This window comes from Peromyscus californicus, unplaced genomic scaffold (genome assembly GCF_007827085.1).
Source record: "Peromyscus californicus insignis strain IS unplaced genomic scaffold, ASM782708v3 Scaffold_7__1_contigs__length_154581171, whole genome shotgun sequence".
NCBI classification, from domain to species: Eukaryota; Metazoa; Chordata; class Mammalia; order Rodentia; family Cricetidae; genus Peromyscus; species Peromyscus californicus.
In genome coordinates this window covers 106,628,491-106,645,731 of record NW_026294595.1, presented here as the reverse complement: position 1 = coordinate 106,645,731, position 17,241 = coordinate 106,628,491, and the positions used below count along the sequence as shown (strand labels likewise).

The 17,241-nt window shown below is 46.6% G+C and overlaps 1 long non-coding RNA gene across 1 annotated transcript; it reads right to left on the bottom strand.

Annotated features, from left to right (window-relative positions):
- Window positions 1-2,737: 2,737 nt before the first annotated feature.
- On the bottom strand, window positions 2,738-15,190 carry LOC128101331 (uncharacterized). Its single transcript, XR_008215057.1, has 3 exons — window positions 14,615-15,190; window positions 6,342-6,471; window positions 2,738-4,536 (listed from the first exon to the last, which is right to left on the bottom strand). It is a non-coding gene; the product is annotated as an uncharacterized LOC128101331 (long non-coding RNA).
- Window positions 15,191-17,241: the final 2,051 nt, after the last annotated feature.

The window sequence follows — 17,241 nt, the reverse complement described above, 5'->3', positions numbered from 1 at the left end:
AGGACAGAGAGCCATTGTGTTGAGCACTGTGATCTGCTGCCAAAAACGAATCCCCACAGGTTGCATTTTGAATGACGTCCCCTTTCCAACTCCACTGCAAATAGTTTGAAGGTGTCGGGGAGAGTTACCTTCCTAAACTGCCTGGTCCCCGAGGACCCATGGAAACCACTGTGCCAGGGATGACTGGAGACTAGGTTTGGTTCTCCACCATGATGAAGCAAAACCAGAGCTGTTCCCTGATCCTCCCACTGTTTTGCGTTATTGGAGCAGGTGGCCCAACCGCAAGGCCGGGATACTTCAAATGAACCGAAATGGCCATGTGTCGTTATGTGCCACGGTTTTTGTTTTTGTTTGTTTTTCCTTTTCTTTCTTTTTTTCTTTCTTTTTTTTTTTTTCTCGCTGCCAGGGTGTGATAGTTTGAAAATCAGGGCAAAACTTCCGGCGGGAGAATGAGATCATCTTCTCAGAGAAAATGCTCAGCAAGTGCCCCCTGGCGGTTGGTTTTCAAATTTTATTCTTGATTGACAATGGTTTGTATTTATGGGGTACAGTGTGTCTGACAGGCTTTATGCTAACTAAATACGTTTTTGGCACGAGAGAAGTTACTGCTTGTGTGTCCCCAAAGAGTCTCCTGGCCCTTCCCTGCCCCAACTGGGATCTGCCAGGTTCCACCCTTCCCCATTTGTCAAGAACCCTGATTTGGGTACTAGTAAGATTTGGGGATTTTGGACGATGTAGTCATGCCTACTACTATTTGAGGGGGTGTAACTTAACCTGAACTGGTGAGTCTTTGGCGCAATAGTGCTGTTAAAACCTCAACATAGGAATTTTAGGTCCTTGTCATCATTTTGCTAATACTGACCTGGGCAGGTGTGGTACCTCACCAGAGATGCATTACCCACTACTCCTTCAATCCCCACACCCAACCTTTAAAATAGTACCAGCGTGCCACTCATCCAAATACCTCCTAAGCTGCCCTGCTTTCTGAATATAAAACCCCGACTCTCGCCAGGCTTTCAAACTGGCCTGTTCCCTCTCACCTCCCCTGAGACCCAAACCTTTACCTTGTCTCACTGAACCTCTGTTTGAAAACTCAATTGCTTTCTCTGAAGTCAGACGGGACATGTTGATTGGCATACGCCTAAGTGCTGTCCACCTTCTTGTTCCCTAGAGGCCTCTGAGCCATCAGTCACCCCCTCCCATCAGCACTGGTAAGTGGTGTCCGTCCGTCCGTCCGTCCACCCCTATGCTTCCTTACAGGTCTCCCGGCCTGGCCTCCTGTTCTGCCACTCTCTGTTGGGGCGGAGCGGCAGCTGCTCTCCACCAGCCTCTCTGGCTCCTGTTTTCTTGCCTTGGGGTTCGTGATAACCAGAGGCCTCCAGCTACCGTTCGTCCAGGCTCTGTGCCGGTGCCAGGCGTTTGCAATCAGAACTTACAAGCAGAGCCTCATTTAATTTTCAAAATTGCCTTGTGTGGGAGGCTCTATTACTGCCCTCACTTTACAGACTAAAGCACCGAGGCTCAGAGAGACTCAGGAACCTATCCAATATCACACAGCGAAGCTGGTAGCAGAGCCGGCCTTGAACTTGGGTCTAGTATATAGCTAATCGTTAATTACTGCCCTGAACCTGATTGCATTCTTCAACCCCTCCTCATCACTCCGCTCGCCACCCTGTCTCCCCTTTGGCATTATAGTTTTGTTTTTCCTGCCCTGTCTGAGCATCCCTCCTCAAGGGTCAGGCTCCAGCATGACCTCATTCTTGTGTTCTGAATGCTCCCCCACAGTGCAGAGTTCTCGTGGCCATCTCCTCTTTTACACGCCCAGCAGGTCCCTAGCAAGCCCCTTCCTTCTTCCACCCTGCTCTGCTCAAGATCCTAGGTTACTCATCTGTCACCCCTCTTCTCCTCACTTAGCTGTGAGTCTCTCTCTGCCTTGTCTCCTCTGCCAAGTCCCCACACCCACCTGACCCCTCAGGGGCTCTGGTGTCACCCCCCCTCTTTGGCTTTTGCTGACACTGCCTCTGTACTGAGGATGCCCATCCCCTCACCGCTACAGGCAAGCTGGGTTCACACTCTGAGGCATGACTCAAGTGTCCCAGGCTCAGTGACAATGTCTAACTTCTTTCCCAGCCCGGAAGGGGTGTTCCTTCCTTTCTGAATTCTTCCACCCCGCCTATGGCTCCAGTGAATAGGCCTACTCATAATTGCTTCCTTCCCTGCTTGAGTTCTGTCTTAGCTGCTGACAGGCACCTAAGCATCTACCCCAGCTGTCCACACTCTGGGAGCCCAAACAGCCCTGCCCAATGAGCGGGCAAGTGGTTGTTAGAGTTGGTACTAAGAACGCTGTCCGACTAGTGGGGCATGGTGGGGCACGCCTTTCATCCCAGCACTCGGGAGACAGAAGCAGACAGCTCTCTGAGTTTGAGGCCATCCTGGTCTACAGAGCAAGTTCCAGGACAGCCAGGGTCACACAAAGAAACCTTGTCTTTGAAAAAAAAAAGTTGTCTGGTACTACTTCATACTCATTGGGATGACTATCACCCAAACCCTAGAAAATAACCAATGGTGGTGAGGGGAACTGGACTGCTTACCCCCCCCCCCATTTCTGCTAGTATATTAGCTGTGAAAACAGTAAGGCAGTTCCCCAAAACATTCACCAGAGAATGTCTGTAGACCCAGAAATGAGCCAACTTCTGGATACATAGTCAAAAATATGGACAGCAGTGACTTAGAGGGAGATTTTCACATCCATGTTTACAACAGCATTATTCACAGTAATCAAAGGTGAAAATAGGCTAAGTTTCTGTTAATAGATGAATGTAATAACAAAATATGGTGTGTATAAACAATGGAATATTAGAAGATTAATTAAAGTGAAGAAGATTCTAACCAATGCTCCAGTTTGGGTGAAGCTGGAGGACATTAAGCTAAGTGGACTCAGCCTGTCCCAGATAGGACACATGCTAGGTGACGCCCTCATACAAGATGCCCAGAGTAGCCAAGTGCCGAGGAGTAGAGTGTTGCCAAGGCGTTGGATAGAGGGGACAATTTGGAGCTGTGGTTTATTAAGCGTAGTGCTAATTCAGGAAGGTGGGAAAGTTTTGGTGATGGTCCGGGGCGACAGCAGTGTAACCGTATGATTGTACACAATCTCCCTGGATTGTACCTGCAGAGACAGGCAAATGGTGACGTACTCTCTGTTAAATTAGAAAACAAAAAGAGACTGCGATCTTGGCAGTGAGTTGTGTTGGAGCAGGGAAGGCTGGGGAAGAGGGGGCACCTGGGGATATGGATCCACTGCAAGTGTGTCCAGGTCCAGGGTGGCCATGAGGGGCCAGGGCACACCTGTGGGTCAGGCATGGTTGTTGCAGATGTCGGAGAAGTGGGACTGGGCTGGAATCTTACTCTGTCGCCTCCTAGCTTGGGAGCTGTGGGAAAATGGTTGAACCTTTCTGTGCCTTTCTGTTGGAGCCCCTGGGAATCAGTTCTTGTGTCACAGGAAGGCCTTAATAGGTGGGAGCTGTCACCTGCTCAGAACATCCAGTGCAGAAGAGCTGGGATCGGATGGTCTGGGCTCCCTGACGGAGATACTGCAGCACCTGGAAGCTGAGCTTGTTTATTATAGAGTTGAACAGAGAGGTGGGGCTGTTGCATATAGATAATTAAGAAGGCAGGGTTATTATATGGGTAGTATATCACACTGTATATCATATACAGGCAGCTGAACAAGGAGGCAGCTTTAGTTGATCTCTGTAGGTTCAGTCTCTGTGGGGGGACAGTCTGTACACAGGGGTGGGAGTGTTGGGAGGGAGACAGCGATGGTAGATGTCTTCTGTACACACCACATGTGGACCAGAGGAAGGCTTTGCCACCCCCCTGAGCCTCACCCAGGGAAGGCTTGGCTGCTCCCACTGGTCTAAGGCATTGGGTCCTCGACACTGCTGTGCCTGTATCAAACATCACACACACAGGACTCCACTTGCTCCCTACGATGATGCTCAGAGTGTGGATAGAGGTCCAGCTGCACCAAACCCAGCTGGGAGCAGAGCCTGCTCAGGCCCTGCTGAGTCAGAGACAGAGGTGAAGCTCGGGACTGTGTGTTCATGGGGAGCCTCCCATGGCTGAACTCTGAGGAGCCCTGAGGTCGTAGCATGAGCTCAGGTGTCCCACCATCTGGTTAAGTTCGATGAGTTCTCAGAGACCAGCTCTCGGCCCAGGGAGGCCCGGATCCCACTGTAAACCTTGTCCTTGGAGGTGGCTGTGATTTGGTTGTCGTGTGGTAGGCAGCTCCTTTGAGCAGCAGAGGGGTGGCACCAACTCACAGAGGAGGTTGTGTCCCAGCGCTCTGTCGCTCTGCACTGATGGCACAGAGGGAGGTTGGTGCATTCTGACAAGCGTTGAAATGATTTGATTGTCCCTCTTGGGGGACTGTTCCCAGAAGGGGGGGCCGAGGGAGGCAGTGAAATAGAGAGAGATAAGGTGTCTGTTCCACATTTATCTCAGGGAAGGAGAGTTGAGATATGGTCTCCTCACATGCTGAAAAGGACAGAGAGAAAAACACGACAACAATGAACACTGGCCACAGCTTGGAAGATGTCACAAGATCACATGTCTTCAGCGGGTGTACCCCCGGAGCATCCTGTCCTTGGACCTCCCTCACTCAAGGGTGCTAACCTGGAGGGACATCAGGGCCCCGTGACAAAGCCACCAGATCTACGCCCCCCAGTCTCGAGACCAGGCCTGTTCCAACTGCTCTTTCTAGGGCGTAAGATGCTAAGAAGGGCAGCTGAGGACCTGGAATAGGACACAAGGTTCCCTTCTCTTGTCTCAGTGGTACACGGTCTACCCATGAGATGTTAGGGGCGGGAAGATTGTTCCTAAAGGAGGGGACAGTGTCTTTCAGGAGAGGAGGTCCTCTGGGAGAAGGTCTAGGATGTTTTACAAAACCATCTCAGACATGGATGTCTACTGTCAAAAGAACATGATGTCATGGGTCACTCACAGGCAGACTTCATTCATGGCCATTACTGCTGCTCTGTAGCCTCAGCACAAGGAATTCACCTTTATGCCCTTTGGCAGCAATGGAGACCTTCAGTATGGAGGCCACAGAAAGAACAGGCTGAAGGAAGAGTGTATGCAAGGGACCTAGGGACACCATTAGCTGCATGTGGCTGTGGGAGGCAGGAAGGCTTCTGAAGCCTTAATGTTTATTTTAATTGAGTTGTAATTCACATAAAACTAAGCACCCTTTTAAAAATATTTATCTTATCTTTGTGTGTGTGTGTGTGTGCCTGAGTGTATGTACACATACCACATGTGTGCAGGAGCCTGAGGATGTTAGAAGAGGGTGTCAGATCCCCTGGAACTGCAGTCACAGGCAATGGGAGCTGTCATGTGGGTGCTGGGAACTGAATCCAGATCTTCTGCAAGACGCCTCTAAGCCATCTCTCTAGCCCCTAAGCGAACGCCAGCTATTCCATGGATCTTAGCACAATCACAACGCTGTCAGACGCCCCTCTGACAATGAGTGTGAGCTTAGCTGAGGAGCCAGGGACAGCTGCCTGGGGAAGGGAGTGAGGCTATTAGCAGGTGCTAGGGCTTTGAGGAGGCCTCGAGGGATCTGGTGGAAGAATAAGGTCCAGGCTTGGAGATGGGGAGGGGAAATACAGATGTGGAGTTCAGGAAGAGCTGCCATTCTACATACAAGAGACCCCCAAGGGGGAGAGAACCATCAGTGGGAGGAGGGAGACACCAGGTGAAGGCCAGGAGCCCTAGACTTCTGCAGAAGTCTGGAGGAGGAGGCTGGAGCGTCCAGGCAAGGCCAGTGGAGGGAGAGCCCCTTTCGGGCCAGACCTTGCATTTGTGCTGGTCTGAGACACGGGAGGACTGGGGTTGCCAGTGCATGGACATGACCTTCTCAGACCTTAATGAAGCTTAGTTTCTATCCACCAATGGCCCTTTCTTTACCATCTGCCTAGATGTTTTGGCATGACATTATTATTCAAGCTTTCTCTGAAGAGAAGTGTACTCTGGGAACCCAACAGAACAGCCACAGTCCCAGTGACCCAGGTAGCTAGAAGAAGAAGGTGCCCGGCCTAGGCCAGGGCTTCTGAGGCCTCTCGGGCCCTCTACTAACCACACCATCTGCAGAAGAGAGGTACATTGGTCAGGAGACATCTGCACTGTATCTTCCTTTCCCAAGTTCTGGGTATCGGGGATGCGGAATCCCACCTCTGCTGCACCCTGAGCCTGATTCTTCCATGGTTGCATCCTGGACCTGTATTTCTAGCATAATACCCTTGAGCCCTGCCTTTGTGTTGAGTGGCCTGGGGGCAGCTTACCTGGGGTGTGTAGATAGAGATCACATGTGCCAGTCTGGGTGACTGCTATGTTGAAAGTCCTCCTGATGGGTAGGGAGGGCAGGCAGGCTTCTGTCACTGTCTGATATGAGTTCTAGGAGTCCAGCCAGCCCTGCAGCTCACAATGAGAGTGCATTTATTAATAGAAGTTTTTTTCAAAACTGATTCATTTGGCTTTTAATTAGCATACAAAGTAATGGGTGCATTGCGGTATTTTCATAATACTTGGCTTTTGTTGATCTTCCTTCCCAACGCCTGCCTCCTTGAGCACGTCCTTCCTCTGGTGGTCAGTCACCCTTGGAACATCTAATATCCTTAAAAACAGTTCTTCCCTTTTGGGCTGCAGAGATGATGGTTCCGTGGTTAAGAACCATTGTTTCTCTTCCAGGAGGTCATGTTCGTAGCCACCTGCAACTCCCATCTCTAGGGGAGCCTCTTCTGGCCTACGCCAGCAGCAGCCCCCCCCCCCCCCCCCCACTGTCTCTCCCTCTCTTCCACACATCACCCCTACACGTAAAAGTAAATCTTTAAAAAAGTATTTTTAAAGCAAAAAAAAAAAAAAAAACCCAAAGCATTTTATATTCTTTGAAATTTTCATGTTTACATGATGTATTTTGATCATATCCATCCATCATTTTTTCCTTCCAGCTCCCCCTGCTGGCTGAGTTTATTACTTTAGAGACTGGGCTATATAGCAAGTAGCTTCACCCCCTGCCCTCCCCCCCCATCTCCACCGCCCCCCCCCAACCCCTGTGTTGAGCAGATGCCAGGCACAGCCTTGCCTTCACCTGCCCACCCAGTCACATGGTGGCCTGATCCATAGGTTTGAATGTGTATTCTTTTCTTTGGAGCCTCAACTATGACAGGAATGATGAACTCAGCAAGTGACAGCTGACCATGGCTTCCAGCTTGTCACATCACTCATATGGGAGGGACAGGAGTGTGGGCCCCCCCCCATATGTTCATACATGCACATGCACACACATGACCAATCCTCCCTACTTCATCTGAGGAATCGGTTGCCAAAGTCCACATTCTGACAAGCTCTCTCAGAGGTTGAGATCTCTGGAACTTTCTAGAAATCATCTGGTCTCAGGCTTGGATTCCATCTTCCCAGAGTACCCTGGACAACTTTAACATAATAAACATCATGACAATTGCTGCAGCATCGGTCGCTGTCACTTGCACGACCCCACTGCCGATACATCACTCATCGCCACCACTGCTGCCACACCCACCTCCAATACAGCCACCTTCAAAACCTCCCCGATTGCCACCGTCATCACAAATCCCCCTCATCAGCACCATCCCCCTGTCATCATTCACTCAGCAAACACTTCCTGCACATCTCTTGGGCCGGACACTGACCGTCTCAGGCACCTGGTGTACATCAGGGAGAAACCGTCTCCCGAGGGCTTCCACTTAAGGTGCTACAGGAACACTGCAGGAAGCCATAAGAAGTAAATGATCAAAAACGCTGGAATTTGATGCACTCCAGGTAGCAGTAGAGGCTGGAGGGCTGGGCTGGTGGGCAGGCTACGGTTTCATATAGCATGGTCGGAGGCAAAGACTGAGTAAAGACCAGAAGGTGAGGGTGTTAACTGTGCTTTCATTGTCCTTCCGAATGTTTATTATTGTGGATTTTTATACAGGAAACACTTGATAAAGACAACGCGGGAAGAGTCTGAAATGGCAAGGACAGATCTCCTTCGATAGTGTTTTCATCTAGGCTCTCATCAGATGAACATTTATTTCATGATGCTTTGGAAGAACCTACCAGGTTTTTTTTTTTTTAAAACAATGCTGCCCCCTAGTGTTAAAATGGGATCAGTGCAGGATCAGGAATTCAAGGGCTCACTGTGTTTTCCACCTAGATATTAGCATATTTTATTAGACATTCCCAAACATAGAAAAATATTATGAAATAAATGTGTTTTAAATTTCAGAATCTCACAGGGGTGAGGCCAAATTAAAGGGACAAATCCACCTAAAATTCCCACAATTTGTAAAAATATAAATAAAATTACACTTCATTAATTATGTCAGTAATCATATGCTTTTGTGATATTTATAGACACTGTGTATCACGGACTAGGTTGGTGATTCCCTTCAATTTACAATTCAACTTCACAATGTTTGATGAAAGAAGTATTACAGCATTTTATCTGAGGCTCAAAGGATCATTAAAACCCTACATCTGGAACATACATATTGAGACTGTAATTAACAAAGGTTTACTTAGTCCCAACTGAAGGGACTAGATGTAATGGGGTTTTTCTTAAGCATCTAGAAAACATGCATTTAAAATCTGGTAGTAAATATTAAGTAAAAAGGGGTTGCTTCACACACCCTGAACAGAACACCACACATTTATCTCAACCCAGACGCCAGCACTGTGCTTTCTGAGAAAGCCACAGACTGTCCCTCATTCACGTTTGGGAGGAGACAAGCCATCCATTCTGGAGGTCCGTGCCATTTGGCATCAAAGACTGCTATGGGATGTCTTTCTGTACGCCGTGAATATGTGTTGCTCTGATTGGTTGATAAATAAAGCTGCATTGGCCTATGGCAGGGCAGGATGGAGCCAGGTGGGAAAATCCAAGGGAGATAGTGAAAGGAGAAAGGAGGAGAGAGTAAGGGGAGACGCCAGCCGCTGCCCAAGAAGCAACGAGATAACAGCAGACTGGTAACCACACAGCCAAGTGGCAAAACATAGATTAATAGAAATGGGTTAATTTAAAATGAAAGAGCTAGCTAGCAAGAAGCCTGACATAGGTCATAGGTTGGTAATTAATATAAGCCTCTGAACGATTACTTTATAAGTGACTGAGGAACTGCTGGCCAGGTGGGATGGGAAAAACCCTCTAGCTACAGAAGACTTTTTTTTTTTTTATAAATATTTCTTTGTATAGTCCTGGCTGTCCTGAACTAGCTCTGTAGCCCAGGCTGGCCTCAAACTCACAGAGATCTGCTTGCCTCTGCCTACTGAGTGCTGGGATTAAAGGCGTGCGCCACCACTACCTGGCTGACTGATTTTATTCATTTAAAAATTAGAAATGAGGAGGTAAATCACTAATAGTCTAGAGGTAAGGTACAATTACGTGCTCAGAAAAAGGGAAAAAATCGTGGAAACGAGACAGTAAGGTGACCGGGACAAACGAGTTCTGGGAACAAAAGCTTCCACATAGCACGCCGGGAGACAGAGGATGAGAGGTCCCCTTGCCGCATCAGCTAGGAAAGGAAAGCTTCGGGCTTAAATTTAGTGTGAATGAGCTACCGTAACAGGACTTCAAAACGCTTGTGAGGGGGCAGCAATTTAGACAAATGGAAATTCAGGCTGTGTTCTGACGGAAAAACTCAATGTCGTAAACACAGCCAAGTAAAACACAAAATATAAGGTGGTGATAATAGAATTGCCCGTGAGGATTGTGGGGGAGAGAACCAGCCTTACTGCTGCTAAGGCTCGCGTGAAAATCAATGTTTCCCACTACGTTCATGACAGGCAGAGCTAATAATTGTGTATCATGTATTTCAAAGTTACTGAGAGAATAGATTTCAAATATTTTCCCGCAAAAACAAGCAAGTGAATTGATGGGTATGTTAAGTAGATTTGCTCATCCTACAGTGTATACATGGGTGCGCTATGGTGGCTCATGCCTATAATGCCAGCCTTTGGAGGCTGGAGCAGGAAGACTGTGAGTTCAAGGCCAGCCCAGGCAATAGAGAGAGGGTGTCTTAAAACAAAACAAAACAAAAATCACATTGCACCCCACAAATATACTCAGTTATTAATGGTCAATTAAAAAAAAGAATAGCTAAGAAACTCCTGCTAGGAAGAATAGTGAGAGAGAATAATTCTACTAAATATTAAAATATATCGTGAAATTACAAAGATTTAAGCAGATTAGACAGGTAAATGGGAGCTATTTGAAAGGGGAGTCAAGAAGCAGGCTCATGCACATAGATTTTTTCCTATATTATTATTATTATTATTTTAATATGGATTTATTTTATTTTATGTGTCTAAGTTTGCCTGCACATAAGTCTATGCACAGTGTGCATGCCTGATGCCTGTGGAGGCCAGAAAGGGCACCAGAGCCCTTGGAACTGGAGTACAGATGGTTGTTAACAGCTGGGTGGGTGCTGGGAACTGAACCCAGGTTCTCTGCAAGAACAGTCAGTTCTCTTAACCTCTGAGCCATCTCTCCAGCCCTGATATTTCTTTTTTTTTTTTTTGGTTTTTCGAGACAGGGTTTCTCTGTGTAGCTTTGCGCCTTTTCCTGGAACTCACTTGGTAGCCCAGGCTGGCCTCGAACTCACAGAGATCCGCCTGGCTCTGCCTCCCGAGTGCTGGGATTAAAGGCGTGCGCCACCACTGCCCAGCGATATTTCTTATATTTTAAAGACAGAGTTTAGAATCACCGGGGAAAGTGAAACCAGATGAATAATGGGATCTGGGAAATCTGTGCAAATGCAGCTGTACTCTTAATTTTCCACCAACATGCATCCTAGGTTCAGAGTTGGGAGTCTAAATGGTCACCCTGTAGATGTCCTAGAAGCAAGAGATAATTCTTTCTTAATCTCGTGGGACAAGGGTTTACAAAATATGACATGAAAACAGGAGGCAATAAATAAAATAAAATAAAAAGGCATGACCTGCTGGGTACAGTAGTGCTGCCTTTCAATCCTGGTGCATGGGAGGCTGAATCAGAAAGGTTAGTGAGTTTGAGACCCACTTGATCTATAGAGAAAGACGTATCTAAAAAATCCCAATCACTAACAATAAATGAGGAAAAAGATGGGCAAATTAAAGTGTGGGCAAAATCTAGAAGACAATGGTAATATGATTTAGAAGTTACAGTTTCATACTGTGCAAGGCCAGAAGCACTGAGGGTCATCTGAATCTCTCTTACAACAAAAGAGTCAAGAGAAATGAACTAAACTTTAACGAGAACCCAAGATCATGGGAGTCCATTGTCCAGAGCACATAAAAGCCGTGAAGAATGGAATATTGACCTGGATAGGGCATGATAGAGGGCAAAGGTCAGCATGGCACTTACGAACACACTTGCCTTTAAGAACTGCAACAAGGTGGATTACAGTACTGGAACCCACTGGGTAATCAGAACAATACACTGAAAGTAGGTGGCCAAGAGAGAGAGTCAGAAATGCCCGGGCTTTAATTCACACCCTCTGCCATATACTAGAAATGAGGGGCCAAGGCCTTTACTCGCTGGCTGAACTGGGGACATGAGGGTAGTGCAGCTATTATGGGTCTGCTTTGCAGAGAGAGGCAGCCTGAGGGATGGAAGTAAGGGTGGGTGGAACTGGGGTCCATGCACACTCTCCCTCTCTCTTTCTCTCTGGCAGGTCTTGTCATATAGGCCAAGCTGGCCTTACACTCAAGATTCTCCTGCCTCAGCATCCCTAGTGCTGGGATTACAGGTGTGCACTACCACACCCAGGTCTCCTCCTTTCTTGAAATTTGTTGTTTCAGTGAATGAGGCTCCTTTCTTGTTTGTTGAACAATGTATCTGTTTCTGAGGACCAAAGAAACTTTTTAAAAATTTAAAAATTTCTTGAGATTAAAATGTAATTACATCATTTCCCCCTTCCTTTTCCTCCCTCCAAAACCTTCTATATAGCATACCCTTCCCCACCATGCTCTCTTTCAAATTCATAGTCTCTGTGGTAATTTGAATGTAATTGGCTCCCATAAACTCATAGTGAGTGGCACTATTGGGAGCTGTGGCTTTGTTGGAGTAGGTGTGGCCTTGTTGGAGGAAGTGTATCACTATAGGGGCAGGTTTTGAGGTCTCCTATTCTCAAGATACCACCCAGTGGTATCTTGTTCACTTCCTGTTGCCTCTAGATCAAGATGTAGAACTCTCAGCTCCTTCTCCACAACCATATCTGCCTGCATGCTGCCATGTCCCACCATGATGATAATGGATTGAACCTCTGAACTGTAAGCCACCCAATTAAATGTTTTCCTTTATAAGAGTTGCCGTGGTCATGGTGTCTCTTCACAGCAATAGAAACCCTAACTAAGAGTCTCTTTTTTCTTTAATTGTTGTTACATATATATGTATACTAGGAATGTATAAGTTTATTAGGGTGCACAATATTTTGGGGAACACAATACCACCACATTTCCCCCTTTTGTCTAAAATTAAAAAAAGCTTATAACTAATACAAGAAAAATTATATCCAATAAGTATATATAATATACACAGTCAAGATTACATTAACGATGTCTAGTCCATTAACAGTTGACAGATTCAGACAAAAAACTCCATTAATATATAACAATGTCCAGTCCAGTAACATTTGACAAATTCAAACAAAAATTTTCATTACTTATCTTATTTAAAACAAGTAGTTCCTTTTTAACTATAGGACATTCTGATGGAGGCAACTCCCAACTGTGACTTCTACAGATAACTCAGTTATAGGGGAGGGAGGGAGAGAGAGGGAGAGAGGCGGGGGAGGGAGAGGAAGACTTGTACTCCATAGAGCTTATTTTCCCAAACATACAAATGTGCTCCAAAACTGGCCACATGTTGAGCTACAGAAAAACATTCAACATATTCCAAATAATTATTTTGCATATCACATTTTTATCACAATGGATTGAAATTAGGAAAAACCTGTGGGTTAGCAATGAAAACATAACTAAAAACCTGATGAGTTTGGAACCGATGCCGGTTTTACTAATTAAAACAGTGAGAAAAGTGGTCCTTACCAAAAAAAACCCTTAATTTTAAAGTGAACTTGTTAGAAAAAGAGGAAGAAAGGAAATAAATCAAGTCTCTTGCTGGAAATGGAAATACAGAGTAACCCATGAATAGGGTTAGTCGCTAAACTGAAAACTGTTTCCTAAAAGTAATGTTTTCGTTATCATCACTTGTCAAATGAAGGTAAACGATCTTGAAGCCCACATGCTTTGTAAAGATAGAATGTGAACCAATAACCAGGGAACAATTGCAACACGCTGTGATGTGGCTTACTTTGAAATTATTCGTGCGCACATACAATGATATTCCCAGGAACACTGTTAAGGGTAAAGCATTCTAACTCACCCAGCGTCCACTCACTGGAAGCTGATGAGCAGGTGAATTGTGATATATTCACATGACATCAGTCAAGCAGGAATAACGATGATTGGGTCATAGTGTCACCCATCTGCATAGAGGAGTCTCACAAACACAAGCCAAATTGCAGAGATTTTGATGTGCTATAGTGTTCATTTCTTTAAAACTTCAATATGCACAAGATGGTGCTTGAGCCATACATACATTCATGGTGAACGTATACACAAACGCATGGAAATGATGAGTAAGAGATTTGAGATCATGGCCAACCCCAAGGAACATAGGGGTGGATACAGAATCCCGGAGGCACTGGAGGGCAACTGTGTCTTGGATTAAGGTATTGCATTTAAAACCTTGATGATGGATGTGTGAGGGTGCAGCACACTATTAGTCACACTTCTCTGTGATTTTAATGATTATACATGGCTACTGTTACATTCGTTGTATGTTCTTAGAGAATAAAACACACAACACAAATCTCCTTTGATGCTCACGAATCTTGATCTCGGCTGACTTTGGACTTGAAGCTGAATAGTGAGCTGATGGCTGTCCCTGGCATATGTAATAAGTAAGGCTTAATTCTTCCATTTGTGTGGACTGCTTACTAGGTAAATGGAAACATCAACTGGCTATCTGATGAACACAAACGTAAAGGTGTTACTTGGAAAAGTTTTGTCTGAGGAATATCTGGTTAGGTGAGGCAAAATATCATGTCTTATGTCCATTTCAACTTCTCTTCCAGAGATTCAACCCACGTCATGTTGGTAGAAGTAACTATATTTAGCCTGTGTGTATATCACATTGAGTTTACTAAACCTTTATTTAAACAGCACTCGTTTAAGGCATTGGATGTAAACAAGGTAGATTTTGGTCAGTGTCACGGCTGAGTTCAGGAGGAGCTGAGTAAGGATGGGACATTTATAAAGTTAGAATCTTCCCCCATGGACTCACGTTATAATTTTAGATGCTTTAGTTCCCCATTGAAAGCCTTTCAGTGAAGGGTGAAAAGAGTCAATAACATTCTAGCTACAGAATCTCTTGAAATGGCTAATGAAAGCTTTTCAATGGCTTTAGGCTCATTTTTTAATGGAATCTTTCCTATTATGTATTTATAGCTCCTATTCACCAAGACCCAGCCGCCAAACCCTTCCACGTACTTACGATTATCTATCTAATTGCTGTCACAGTGCTGTTATCAGCCAGGCTCTGCTGTGCTACACGTGATGAAGAGCATGTAAAAGCACGGTGATGAGTCAGGCATTTCTGCAAGCCTTGGGTTAGGCAGAAGACAGTGCGTGCGGCTTCTCCTTTGCTGTAGAAATGCTTTGCTTCTGTTTGGGGTGCATCTGGAGACTTCCCTCTGCCGACCTCTAATCTTTGTAATGATGGCTAGTGTCCAGGATCTCAGGAAAGGAAATGGTGGGCTGTTTCAGCAAAAGGGATGTTTCCTGTCAGCTAGGGCCACTGGGAAACAGACTCCTGCGTGGCAGGGGGCAAGAGATCTTGAGTTGTGAATCTAGGCAAGGGATGAGTGCCAGGCTTAAAGAGACAGCAAGATGCTCTCTGTTCATGGACAGGCCTTGAGAAGGAGGCTAGGTTCAGAGTAGAAACCTGGTGCCCTGTGGACCAGGTGTTCAAACACCTTAAATAACCAAATAATAGTATTAATGATGCCCATGGCATCTTAGACATACTTGCAAGTGTTCAATCTTTTGTCTTGGGCTGGACTTCCCTTAAAAGTTCCCCCATCTACCTGCCATTGCTTAAACCCAGGGTGTTGTGAGGGTTTATTATATGCCAACTTGACTTGGGGGCGGGGGGGGGCAGGCATTTGGTCTCACATTATTCTAGGTGTTTCTGTAATGGTGCCTGGATGAGATTAACGTCTAAATTGATAGATCAAATAAATCAAATCGATGGTGGACCCCATCAAATTAGGGAAGTAGTGAATAGAGCTTTCAAAGGGGCTGAGGTAAGAGGGAAGCGCTGCTGCTGGTGACCTTCAAGCTGGGACATCCATGAGCTTTTCTTGCCCTCAGCCTTCATCGAAAACACTGGTTCTTCTGGGTGAGCCTCCCGTCCTCGGGATGGGAACCGCACCGTTGGCTCTCCTGGTCTTTAGCTTCTATTGGAAAGAACATGCGAATTTGTCCTGTTGCAGATACAGAGAAAAGGAATCAGTTACACTCCACAAAGCAGAATTCAAGAGTAGGAAAAAGAGAAAAAGCAAGAGGAGCCGAGTGCCGGGAACAAGAACAGAGAGAAGCTTGGAAAGAAGAGGGCACTCAGTCGAGTCGGCTAGGCTGTTCGGCAGTGTGGACCGCAGAGGGACAACCTCTGAGAATAGCCTTCTCTCTCTCACACTCCAGCTGCACTGTTGTGGGCAGCTGCCTGCTGAGCCCAGAGAGAACAAAGTCCAGGATGCAGGCGTTTCGCGAGAGGAGCATCAGGTGCCGCCGCTAGGGGGCGCTCCAACCACGGATATCAACTACACAGTGCAAAAAACGTTCCCAAAGTCCTGGAACCTCCAGCTTGTCAAGGGGCGGTCCTCCAGGGAATGTTAGCTCAACCTTGTTTCCAACCCACCCCTACCCTACAGTGTCCTTCCTGCCTAAATGGAGGTGTGATGGTGGGATTTAGATCCCGTGGAACCCTAGAAAAGAACGTACTTTCCCTTGCCTTACTCCTGGCCTCCACGTTCCAGCGCAAAATCAGCCTGAAGGACCGGCCTTGTTGGATCCCTGGGAGCTAGCAAATACAGACAAGTGAAATCCTCGGTGTGGGATATACCCTTTCCGCAAGCTCATCCTGACAGCAGCCTCCTCCACAGGAAAGACCACCCATAAGTAGACCCTGGGCTCCTCTGCAGGGGTGGGTCCCATCTGTGCTGGGAACACACCCGGCAGGGGGTCACAGACCCTGACCCCCTGCAGATCGGTGATGGTCCCTCCCCAGCAGAACTTTAGAGTCCAAGAAAGGCAATTACAGAATTCCTAGAGCCACACGCCACTTACATTCGGGCCAGAGGTGGCTACAGGAGTCTGTAAAGCTGAGTTGTGAGCGGGGCTTGAAACAGGTGGAGGAGGAAAAGAGGAGGACAACAGATGTCCCACTGGGCACTTCCTGGGCTCTGGAGTGAGTACTACACTCCTGTGGGGGAACTGGAGCCCAAGCAGGAAATTGTCCTAGCTAGGATCACTCGTAATCAACTATAATTCAGACACAGTCAAATGGACTGAGCTGGGTAATTTTGAACAACTTGTTTGAGCAGTCAAGGGCACCAATTTCTCTACGTGCAAAACTGTTAAGTCATGGAGTGTATGGTGTAATACGGAGGGCACAGAGCAGAAACTGGAAGGCAATGACCTGCCCGTGCCAATAAAACACAGACTGGACAGTTATTCTCCTAAGACCAGGACTGGTCCTCCCATCAGAGAGCATTTCTATCAGGAATGAGTAGAGATAGGAAATGCATGGTCAACTGAGTAGCTCCTGAAAAGAATCAGTTACAATTGAGTTATCATTGGTGTGTGTGTGGGGAATCCTCCTGGAAGGACAGAGCACCACCTCTCAGAGCATAAATCTGCCCTGTGCTCCACCAGTGCTCCATTAGTCCCCAATGCCATGCTTTAAATTTAAACAAGAGAGGCAGTGTTTTGGAGCCATTTGGGCGGCTATAACAAAAAACCCACAGCCGGGTAGCTTGTAAACAAAGTCTGGGAAGTCCAAGATGGAGGAACTGACAGATTCAGTGTCTGGTTTGGAGGGCTGGCTTGGTCTACATAGTG